A 12,668-nucleotide genomic window follows, 5' to 3' on the forward strand; every position below is an offset into this window, starting at 1 on the left:
ATGAACTGTTCTCTGTACTCACATGACACACATTAACTTAAATGGGACTAGTCACCTGAATAAGGCAAGGAGGATTGGTCCAAGGAATTTACAATTCTGGCTCCAGATTCCAGGGCCTACCTCTAGCATGCAAAGCAGCCATAAATCCAACTGAACTGGGTCCTGCATAGGGGATTCCTCAGGCCACATAGAGCCACTATAGCATTTCCTACTCCACCCCAGCTGGCCGTGCAACAGGAGGCATATCTGGGAGGAAAGAAGCATGACTGGACCATGGCTATATCCCAGTGATTCCTGGATGCTGGCACAGCCCCTCGGTGCCATTGACAACTGGGCATAAAATGGCTTAAATGTGGCCAGCTTTAGGGTATATAAAGGATCTGTCCAATTAACTTTAATCATAGAGTTCTGGAGCCTTTGGGAAGTGCACGAAGATCGCTGTTAATATGAAAGGTTTCAGAGTAGCAGCCGTGTTAGTCTGTATCCGCAAAAAGAAGAACAGGAGGACTTGTGGCACCTTAGAGACTAACAAATTTATTAGAGCATAAGCTTATAAGTCCTCCTGTTCTTCTTTTTGCTGTTAATATGTTATTACAAAGTTACATAGACTGCCAGGTACTGAAAGAGATATCTGAACTTTCAAAGCGCCATATAATTATTTTATTAATTTTGCATTCTAGGTGTGATATAACAAATTTGGTTAGTGTCAGTCAGAGCTGACTACAGCTGTAGGAGGTCCCCATTCTAGGTAATATTAGTTATATGTAGGATAAGTCAAGTCTGTTTTGCTTTTAATTTCCTCTCCCTCCACCTCCCAAGCTAAAGAACAGTTTCCTATTTCTTGCCATTGCCAAGTTCAGACAAAGTACTAGTGCCACTATGTCTTGGAGTGCCTGGTCTTCCACCTGTGAGAATTTCCAGTTTTAAGACCACAGCATGCCAAAAGATGGGAAAACTCATTGTAATCAATCAGGTAAAATCATGTTGTGGTCTTTGTCAATGTAAGAAGAAGTTACCCCAAATTTTCAGCGCAGTGAGAGGAAAACAGATGACATGGTTAATGATGTAGTTCATCTAAAAATAAGAGCATATTAAACTTCCTAATTTTTCATATATAGTGAAATAGTGGTTGTGCAAAGTATACTAAATTTTGACAGAGAGCAAGCTGAATTTTAAGTAGCAGTTACTTGTACACATCTTCTAAAACGCAAGCTCATCTACAAGTAGTGTTCATTTCCTCATACATTTTACCTGTGCAAATAGCAATCACTCACACAGTTCAGTTTAACTAGCTCTGTCACAGCACTTTCTGCCTGGAGCACTCCTGGGACAAATTCCGTTCCCTACTACAAACCATCAAGAAGGTAAAAAAATAATGCAAACAGCTGTGGTATAAACGGGCTCTCTAATACCTTCATGGAAGATTAAAACCTACCCCAGCACCAAACAATCTTTTTGAAAGTTGCTTTAAAAGACATTACATGCAGACTCTCGCCATCCTAAGCATAAATAAAAAAGCAACATTTTGCACAATACTGCTATTGAGCAAAGAGTCACATATCTTTATGATCTTTGGGATATGGTAGGATAACAACAGAAATGGTTTGGTCAAATTTTTAGTTTTTAAATTTTTAGTTTTAAATTAACTCAATAACTAGGTCATATCATGCCTTCAATTTTTAAGGCAATTTTTAAAAATGACAGGGCCGCTTGAAAGTTAATCAGAATTTGTTTACATACACTTTTATAAATAGGGACACATTCTGCTCTCAAGTACAGACTTCAATGGAGTCACTGCTGATGTATTCTGGTTTAACTGAGAGCAGAATTCAGATTGTAGTCTTTATTTATATGTTTCATCAAGAAGTCCTGGAACTTTCTTCACATTAAATACTCAAGTGCCATTTCTTTAAAGCTCAATGAGATAGGTACCAAATGCTTTTGTAAGGACTTTATAGGATTTGTCTTTTATTATTTTTACTTCTTTTCCTTGAAACTTTAAGAGAACCTAAATAAATCAGTTGCTCTGCTTGAGTACTGCATTAGTTCTGTCACAGTACGTTAGTCCATCAACAGTGCAATTGAACGCCATTAGCTGTTTCTTATACATACTAATGGGCTTTCTTTGAGGTAAAAAAATGTTATCATTGCCCAAGAGTTATTTTTGCAGAACCAGCATCTGCAGCAGTTTTTAATCAAACATGGAACTTCCCTTTCTAGCTCTCATTGCTACAGATAATTATATACAGAGACTTATTGTATACAAAAGGTTAGAGTGCATGGCATTTATAAATTGGGACCTAAAAATACTGTGATTTTCTGAAGAATTCTCTCTACGAGACTGTATTGACAGAGCTGAATTATAGGGATAAAATGAGCCTTGGCAATGTATCTTAATTTATTTGGGAATGTTTGCTAATATCTCTTGCAGATTAGAACACATTTACAGAATCTATCAATCCCATTTCATTTTCAGCATATATTAAAAATTCACATCTACATCTGTATGTATTTAATTGCACATTACTCAGTGACACAGGTTGCCCATTACTATGAGGATACACTTTTTAAAAAATATTTTAAGAGCACAAAAATATTGCTAGGGTTTTTAATAATAGCATAAGAAATTTTTAGTAACAAACAATGGCCATTTAATCCTCATTTTTTTTGAGAAATGATTTCCTTTGTAACGGTCACAAGCTAGCTGACCTTGGCAGCACTCTGTGCCCCTAATGTTGGCTCAGAATGCATAATTTACATTATCTCAGTTATCTTGGACTAGCCCTCAACAGTGAGGACATCTGCAAATGTAGGCATTATTCATGTTCTTTTTAACCTTGTATAACAGAAAACTGAATCTGAGGTGTTAAGTGATGTCTGAAAGGTTTTCAAACCTTGGCTTTCAAAATGTTACATGGTAATGTATCTCTTAATTCATCAAGGGATTACTCACTTCAAGGGATTACAAACGAAGTCTGCTGACGAGAACAGTAGCATAGTTTTTAATTGTATGGTACCACACAGTAGTTGAGCTAGCATAGTAGTTTCCCCACCCACTGTAAGGTCAGTGTTCAGAAGCAGACACAAGATCCCAGGCCTTGGGCCAGTGAAGACTGATGATGTCATCAGGATAAATTTCCCAGGGGCACAGGATGGCAGTGGAAAATACATGCTTTTCATCCACTAGCCCAAGCAAGCCAATCAGAGAACTATCAAATATTTAATTTCCCTAGAGTATTGCTAACGTTTGATACTACAATGGACTTTTAGGAGCATTTAATAGAATTTAAATCTGGACTGTTTTGAAATTATAGAATGCATGACTATGACAATTCCTACTGAGGATGTTAGAGTGCTTTACATAGCTCACAACAAGCCTTGTGTTAGGTATTCTTATCCCTTGTTATAGATGGAGAAACTGAGACATCAGATGAATTATATTTGCTTTGTGACCCCATGTAAGCAATCATGTGAAGGGGCAGGAATAGAACACTGATTCTTGGCTCCCAGGACTGTGTTTTAACTACTAGCCCATGGCCTCTTTTTTAAAATGGTTCTTTTAATATGTTATAACATTGTTAACCCCCCGCCATTTAAAACGTGTTTTGTGTAATATAGAAGCAAATACATCTTCAAGGGATCAACATAAAAGTACGAAATAAATATAGCCCTGTAATTGTGATTCACTGGGAAATAGGCCTCAAATTCCTATTTCTATTTCTATTAACATGGTCTGGTGCTAGTCTGCTGTAATATGGGTACCTTCAATCACAGAGCATCTGCAAGTAGTTCAAGGTTTTGGACTACCTGACCTACTGACAATCCTGAATATGGAATCATTCTGAACAGTCACACTGTAGAAAGTAACAACCTGAAAGGGCATTTACTTCCTGGAGTGACTTTATGGCATGAAATTATCTTGATTGGCTGATGCTGTGACATTACTTCAGTGTTTGTCTGAAGCAACATAAAAAATATTGCACTCTCCAGCATTCCCTCAGATATGTAGGAGAAAACAATGCTTTTCTTTATATAGAGGGTCAAATATGTAAATCCTTGCCCACATCTAGAAGGAAGAAGTACACTCATGACTAGTTTGAAGGTCTTTTCTGATTCGAAGCTTCTATCCTTTTATGTTTCTTAAACATTCCCATTTTAAGAGAGTAAGGCTTGGTCTACACTACCAACATCTGTCAGTATAACTATATTACTATGCAACATAGTTATACCAACCTAGCCCCTGAAGTAGACAGTGCTGTGTCGACCAGAGGACTTCTCCTGTCGCCTCTTGGGGAGGTGGAGTACCTATGCCAATGGGAGAAGCTCTCCTGTCGGTGTAGGTCGAGTCTTCACTAAGCACTACAGCGGCACAGCTGTGCTACTGCAGAGCTGTAAGTGTAGACAAGCCCTCAGGATCAATTTAACAAGATTAGTTTGAATCTGGAAGTGTAGCCAGGCAAGCCTGCTCCTGCAGGTCTTAAGCATTATCATTGCATCCCATTGGCTTTAATAGGAGTTATGTAAGCCTGAGGGCTGCAGAATTGGGCCATAAAGTGGGCCAGTGATGTACACGAGTGCCCTGATTCTCCATTGCCCTACACCTTGTGTAATCATTTAAACCTATGTAAAGTGAGTGCAAAGTGGTTGTAACAATGCTACCAAATAAGATTGGCGGCATTCTGCACCCACTTTGCACTCACTCTGCATTGGTTTAAATGATTACACAAGATTCAGGGCAATGGAGAATCAGATCTCAGAAGAGCAGATAAAAATCAGTGTCACAGTGCGGAGATGGTTAGAAGTAAAGAATTCACCTGTTGTGCCGCATGTCCTTGTATGTTGCATGCTTGGGTATTTTTATCTTGTGGTTTTAGAGCCTCCAGTACAGTAATTGAGCAACCTCCTTCCTTGAAAACCATAAAGGTTGAAAAGTTAACCCGAGTCTTTGAGGTGGCACCACAGAGGTGACAAGGGCTGATTAACCCAAGTAAACCTGGTCAACATTATAATGTGTACATGTGTCCAAGTTGGTTTTCACCCACCTCTAGTATTAATAATTCTATTTATGGGTGTACATCCGTCTGGTTTTAGGAAAGGTAATTTTAGCCAAGAGTTTGCTATTCATTAAGTGCTATTTCCTTCCCTCCCCATGTCCCCACCCCCGTTTTCTAACTGCATTGATGCAAAGATAACAATTTGTGGTATAAATTTAATTTTAAAAAGGACCGAGGTTTGCTCTGAATGAGCCCAAAGTAAATCTGGAGTAATAAAGTTTGGCCCAGCATCTACTGTTCACTTCATGCCTTGTCTGTTTTCTTGTTGATTGATGGCATTCTGTGCTTTATTAAATATACTGCTTTGTGCAGCTAAACAAATTACACTCAAAACTGAGAAACTGATAGGTCATTAATGATATCAAGCCAGGAGAGTAAACAATAGCATTAGAGCTTGAAATGATAGAGGAAAAACACATATTTAAACTGGTTTCTCCATACTTTTTTTGAAGCAAGACAGTAGCAGTATCAGACTTTATGATGTCATAGACACTCATTTTTCCTTACCTTGTCATTGCATTCCTGAAGACAGCCCTGTGGTCAAAATGCTTCTGTTACCAACAGCATCCATAGCTACTAGTAGAGGAGTTATTTCAATGTTTTAGTGGCCAGGCAGCTGAAAGACACTCAGACAGAATTAAAAATTTATTGTATGAGGAGGTATGGCTGTATATCGGTGTATGAAGTTGCAGGGGACAGTAACACAGACAGGCGGCTTAGAGCAAATAGTCAGGTGATAGATCTATAGGGTCTAATTAATCATTGCCACCTCAGCTTGTGTAAAGTGGCTGCAAGGCAGATATAAGTACCCTTCAGCAGGCCCCTGTGCTGCCTCTCCAGCAACCCTGGGTGGGGGATCAGTTGGAGGTGGGGCACAAGGCAGCAAGGCCAGGACAGGACAGATCTGCACCCCATAAAGACCCTTAAGGACCAGTAAAAGAGACACACACTTTACGGTAGCCTCTGAGGTGGCTAGCCTGCTCTGGGAGACACTCTGGCCCATGTAACCCCTGAATAAGGCACATGCAAGCTGCATTCCCTCTGTCCCTACACCACAGCCAGGACCCATAGTGTTCAGAAAGCTAAGATAAGGACTATACCAGGGTAAGGTAAGTAAGGCAAGTATGAGTTAAACATGCACTGGAAAAGTCATTAAGTCTGTCTTTCATAACTAATTTTATAAAATGAATATGTCTCATTAGAGTAACAGCTTAAAATGCTGTTTTATTCAGTAAATGGTACTGTGGCATTCCATGTTTGTTTCTTAATTACTCCATTGTCAAATTAGTTTAAATTACAAGTAAAATTATGATTTTTTTGTAACTGTGAGCCCTGAAAAAACAATCTGAGATCCGTAAAGCAAATTTGGTTCTTTTCTGCTTATACACCAGAGCCAGTAACCTCAGACCCAACAGAGGTCATAAGCATCAATTGCACCTTAATGAAACCACTCACAAGAATATTTTTTTCAGAGACGACCCATAAAGATTTTTGGTTGGCTTTAATTCAGTGACATCAGCATAAATCCAGAAAAACCTCCTTTGAATATTACACTAACAACTAAGATCAGAATATGGCCCACTGGCCCGAACCCATCTTCAGTATCATCACACCAGGAAAGAATCTGGCGCAAGGGGTCCTTAAAATGCTCTACACAAATAAAACATTTCATGCAAAAATCCCTCTTACATCCCTTCAACAATTCTGCATTAAAGACAATTTCCTTAAATCTTTTCTGAAAACCACTTGTGTTGCAATTAAAGGCGTTTCCCACAACATTTCATCTTTGTTGTTTCAGTGTCTGATAGTGTGGGAAGGAAACCAAACAACTTGTGGATATTGCTGCTACCATCTAATTCGACTGATAATACTTGTGGAAACATACACATAAGAATAACTTCCTGAATGAAACAATATTTAGGGCTTATGAAAGCTTTTCTTCTTGTTGCATAGAGGACATATATTCTTCCACACTTAGGGTAGCTTTCAGTTGACCTAAGAGAACAGCGCTAAACAGTGTGAATTTTCTCGGCTTAAAAAATGAGGAGTCAGACTAATTTTTGGAGCAGAAAGGACAAACTATCTACACTACAAATTATTTGCTAGCTCCATCTTTCTTGAACCATTTGTATCAAAACAGGAAGTGTTACTCATATTAAATTTCATGTTGTATGATTTTTCTGAAGTTCCAGTTAGTGGTTGGTAGGGTTTTTGTTGGTTTGTTTGGTTGGTTTTTCTTTTTTATTTCATAAACTCTGATATGACTTTTACCTGTAATTTTTTACTTTTCTTTTTCCTAGAAGAATTAAACCAACTGAAAATCATTTAAGAGTGACAATGTAAGTCTTTAACTTTGTCCCAAAGTTACAAAGATTTCTTCATGGTCCTTTTGGCTCCAATGATATGATGAAGTCTTGAATAGCTGAAGAGTGAATTTGTTATGGAGCATTGACTGTGAAAACTGCAGGCAAATGGCAAAAATTCCATTAACAGCCTGACTTCCCAAAGGGCTTGGACTTTAGAAGACCCAGCTGTAAGAAAGCAATACCCTAAGCACATGGTGAAGTCAGTTGGTGATAATCACATAAACTTACCTCCTTCTTTAACCGTATATATATTTAAAGGCAGCAAGGATGCAACCAGCTTTCACCTCAGTCCTCCAGAAGAAAAGCGGGGGAGTGGATTGGGCCAGAGGAAGTAAATTAGCTAGAACAAAGAAAGGCCAGGTGGTTCCTCTTATTCTCACTCATGCTGGCTGAGTAGGCTTGTCATTTCCTGAGATAGAATTCAGCCCATGATTTCTAAGAAATCATGGGGGGTTGTAACTTTATTAAGCTTATCTTGTCCTTTCTCTATGCACTAGCATCGATCGTTTTAAGAAATGTGCTTTCTGTGCACTACATTTTTATTGCATGTTTCCTATGGTGTCTGGTTCTGACCTTGAGCACAGTGTGAAATGCTGTAATTATAGTTCCCTTTGACTTCATTGTATTCAATGATGCATCCATGTAAAACTGGTAATGCTGATGTTCTTGATATCGGGCAACAACCACAGCAGCTTCTCTTCCCAAGCCAACGCTAGATGCAATTGTGCCCTTAAATGAACAGAGTCAACTGGGTTCAAAACTCAATGGTAGCAAAACATGCTAGATACTTCATTTTCCCAGATTCCTAGCACACTTTGCTACATGTATAGCTGTTGAATTCAGTTGACCCTGTCCACATCAGGAGGACAACTGTTTTCAGCACCGAGTGGAGGAGTGGGTCTGTGTTTGACAGCATGGCAAATTTCAAGTGTCAGACTTTCCATTGCCCTTCACCTTGTGTAGCAATGTACACCAGTGCAATGTGAATATAAATCATTAGAGTTCTATTTGGTAGCATTTTACACTCACTTGCCTCTGCTTTAAATGATTACACAAGCTACAGGGCAACAGAGAATTTGACACACAGATTCTGAGGTATTTTATGCATTACCAAAGGTGCTGCTCTGAGCCCATTTCGGCCTCAGAGTATAAGGCAAGTTGTCTTTTATTCCAAGACAAGCCTGGGACCACATGGTCTGTATCATATGAGTGAGTACTGAATGAATGCAATAGATAGGACTCTGGAAGGGGAGTATGTGGCAATTTTCAATAAAAACAGCAGAGAGAAAAGAAAAATTCAGAAGATCTTAGCAACTAAAGTGGAAAAGTTAACCTCTTCTGGATTATTAGATTTACTTCAAAATAAGACTAAGCAGTCTTGTTTAAATAAATAAAATGACCCTAATGCTGTTTGGTCCATCCTGCTTTCAAGATGCTTTAGAATAGCAAAACTGATTTTAATTTTTGAAGACAGCTCTATGACTCTTGCTTTAATTCTTTGGTTGGGAGACTGCTTTGAGTTGTGACAAACTGAGGAGCTCATGTTAGATGGACTGTCTGTATGGCAATATTGAATACTGATACATACACTAAGGGTGGGATTCCTAAAAGCATACAATGTTACCCTCTCTCTGCTCCCATTGAAATTGATGGGAGTTTTACCATCTAGGCCAGCATTGAGTACTTTTGAAAATTCCACCCTAAAGGCCTGATTCTGTCATCTGCTATCTTGGTGTGCTGAGGTGGTTAGAGGGTCTCTATATTCTCTGTGCCCTCCCACTTCTCACTAAGGAGATGGAGTAACTAAGATGTCAGCCCACATACCACAAGAGGATGTGGTCTGCTCTCCAGCCCCACAGCTAGCTAACATGCATGCTTTGAGCAGCAATATGTGCTTGCGGAGGAATACATTGCACCTTTTTGAAGGACACACAAGGGGTACTGAACTCTGCAGTGCCCCATTTTCACATGTAGAATCCTTCTTAAGTCAACAGAATTTCTGGAGAACTGGATGCAACTACTAGCATCACTGTTCCTCCTCACAGTGCTGGTGAGGGCAAACATAAGAGCCGTAATGAATGGGAAGGAGCCTCTTTAACAAGGAGGAAAGGGAAATACAACCTCTGGTTCTAGTCTTGTCTCTTCTATTGAGGTGCTGCAGTATTGCAAGACCCAATCATTCCAAAATCAGGAGTCAGCCTGACTAGAAGATAATTAAAAATAAAAAAAAATCACATGACTTTTTAGCTAAAGTTTTTATCTGGTCACTGAGCATTTAGGGTGCACTTGGGTCACAATTTCAAGATTTTCTCTGCAACCATGAAGGCTAGATTTTTTCCCCTTTAATTAAAGATGAGATTCTGCCATATTCACATGCCTGCAGAGCTGGGGCTGTGAAAAAAAACATCAAATACTGCAAGGCATGTTACCGTTGCAAGAGGAGGCAACAATGCTACCTCATGACCTAGGTAAGTCACTTAATATCCCTGTGCCTCTTGTTCTCCTCTCAGCTGAGCGAATAGCCTCACTGAGACCTGTGCTTTCATAGCAGCCTGGCAAACTACCACTACTGAACTCACAAAGGTCTTTACCTAGGTACCTTGCTAGAGATGTTGAGTGAAAGATCTCACAGTAGTCAACACCTTCACATAAACTCAGCAAGTGAGAGATGCTGATCCAGTGACCTCAGAGGCCTTCAAACTAGAGGTAGTGATCCAGTAACATGACAGAGGTCTGAGCCTTGATGTCAGCCAGCAAACAGCAGCTGCTGAGCCATTAATCTTCAGCAAGACCACTGCATTGGCATCAGCCCAGCAGGCTAGAAGAGCTGAGACACCTTTGCCTTGATAACAGCCCAGCAAAATAGAGGTGATAAGCTAGTAAACTCACTGAGGCCTGCAAAATGGGATCAGCCCAGCCTAGAATTGCCAACCTGCTATTAAAATAAGAAAAAGACAGAGTAAAACTCCTCCCTCTCCCCCTCTTATGAGACTGGGGAACCTTAGCTCCCCCAGTGTGCCTCTCCTGGTGTCTGCACTGACTGGTTAAATGATTTTTCACCCTCCATGCACAGATTTGCCTTTTCCCTGGAGAAAGGTGATTTAGTCACCTCCACAGCACTATTAGAACTTAACATAAAAACATAAGAACTGCCCTACTGGGTCAGACCAATAGTCCATCTAGCCCAGTATCCTGTCTTCCAACTGGCCAATGCCAGGTGCTTCGGAGGAAATGAATAGAACAGGGCAATTTATCCAGTGATCCATCCAGTCCCAGGTTCTGGCAGCCAGTTTAGGGACACTCAGAGCATCTTGGCCAATAGCCATTGATGGACCTATCCTTAATCACTTTCTCAACACCATTCCTAATTTTATAGACCTCTACCATATCCCCCCTTATTGGTCTCCTTTCTAAGCAGAACAGTCCCAGTCTTTTTAATCTCTCCTTATATGGAAGCTGTTCCAGACTCCTAATCACATCTGTTGCCATTCTCTGTACTTTTTCCAATTAAAATATATATATATATATTTTTAATGGGACCACCAAACTGTGTGCAGTATTCAAGATGTGGGCATACCATGGATTTATATAGTGGTATTATGCTATTTTCTTTCTTATTTCCTATCCCTTTTCTAATGGTTCCTAACATTGTTAGCTTTTTTGACTGCCACTGCACACTGAGCAGATGTTTTCAGAGAACTATCCATGATGATTCCAAGATATCTTTCTTGAGTGTTAATAGCTAATTTAGACCCCATCATTTTGTATGTAAAGTTGGGATTATGTTTCCTAATGTGCATTACTTGGCACCTATCAACATTGAATTTCATCTGCCATTTTCTTGCCCAGTCACCCAGTTTTGTGGAATCCCTTTGTAACTCTTCACAGTCTGCTTTGGATTTAACTATGTTGAGGTGTTTTGTATCATCTGCAAATTTTGCCATCTCACCGTTTACCCCTTTTTCCAGGAAATTTATGAATATGTTGAACTGTCCAGACCCTTGGGGGTCCCTGTTATTAACCTCTCTCCACTGCAAAAACTGATCATTTATTCCTAGCCTTTGTTTCCTATCTTTTCACCAATAACCGATCCATGAGAGGACCTTCCCTCTTATCCCATAACTTCTTCCTTTGGTTAAGAGTCTTTGATGAGGAACCTTGTCAAAGTCTATCTGGAAGTCCAAGTACACTGTATCCACTATATCCCCCTTATCTACATGTTGGTTGACCCCCCACAAAGAATTCTAATAAATTGATGAAGCATGATTTCCCTTTACAAATGCCATGTTGACTGTTCCCCAACATATTGTGTTCATCTGTGTCTGATAATTGTGGTCTTTGCTATAGTTTCAACCAATTTTCCTGGTAATCAAGTTAGACTTGCTTGCCTGTAATTGCCAGGATCACCTCTGTAGCCTTTTTAAAAAAATCGGCCTTACATTAGCTATCCTCCAGTCATCTGGTACAGAGGCTGATTTAAGCAATAGGTTACATACCATACTACTGCCCATCACCAGACTCATCAGAGCCCTCTCTGTGCACCCAGGGGCAATGCTGCAGAAGAGGAAGACTGGGTGGGCTGAAAGAAAGAGGGAGTGGGTGGATCAGGGACATGTGGGGAGGTACATCATTCTCCCACCACCACCACCCTGTGGATCTTACCTGGGAAAAGTATGCGCTATCTTTTCCACTTTGCTCTCTCTGCAGTTGGCAGCATGTGACAGTAAATGGGTTACACTGATGTGTTTTATATATTTAATTGTGAATAAGCTGTGATTAGGTTGAAACCTTTCATTCTGTCTTGGAAAAAAAAAAGTTAAAAACAAAATGGTGTATATTCACTAAACCAAATCTCAGAATGATTTCTTTCCATGCCCTGAGCAGCTGATCTTCTATACTCTTTCAGGAGAATGTCAGCATAGGCCAAATTGCTCACTTTACTCAGTCCTATTGACTTCAATGGGACTAACTGTGTAAAAGAAGAGAGAAGGACTGGGCCAGATACCTAGTGTGCTTGCTATCTCAGGGGACTGACTGTCCTTGCACTTCTGAAGACAGGCCAAAGTTCAGGTTTGGCTTGAATGATTGCAATTCATTCTGATTAGATAACTGTAAAAATGTCCTAGAGTTTCTAAGTGTACACACATTTGGTATTTCTAGCACAGTTTCTACACTGGCCTGTTTTCTCAACCAACCCATTGATTATCCAGGACATAGCAAAACTGCCAGTTTCAACAAAGTTCCACAG

At 39.8% G+C, this 12,668-nt stretch overlaps 1 long non-coding RNA gene across 3 annotated transcripts in view; it reads right to left on the reverse strand.

The window, feature by feature from the left end:
- Positions 1 to 12,668, reverse strand: part of LOC135972904 (uncharacterized) — a 51,561-nt gene that overhangs the window by 18,930 nt on the left and 19,963 nt on the right. For 2 of the 3 annotated variants that reach the window (XR_010589507.1, XR_010589505.1), the window contains one exon: positions 5,562 to 5,670. This is a non-coding gene — a long non-coding RNA (uncharacterized LOC135972904). Of the gene's footprint in view, positions 1 to 5,561; positions 5,671 to 7,648; positions 7,761 to 12,668 lie in introns of all 3 variants that reach the window. The other variant, XR_010589506.1, reaches the window with a different exon arrangement.

The sequence above is a fragment of the Chrysemys picta genome, chromosome 7 (assembly GCF_011386835.1).
Source record: "Chrysemys picta bellii isolate R12L10 chromosome 7, ASM1138683v2, whole genome shotgun sequence".
NCBI classification, from domain to species: Eukaryota; Metazoa; Chordata; order Testudines; family Emydidae; genus Chrysemys; species Chrysemys picta.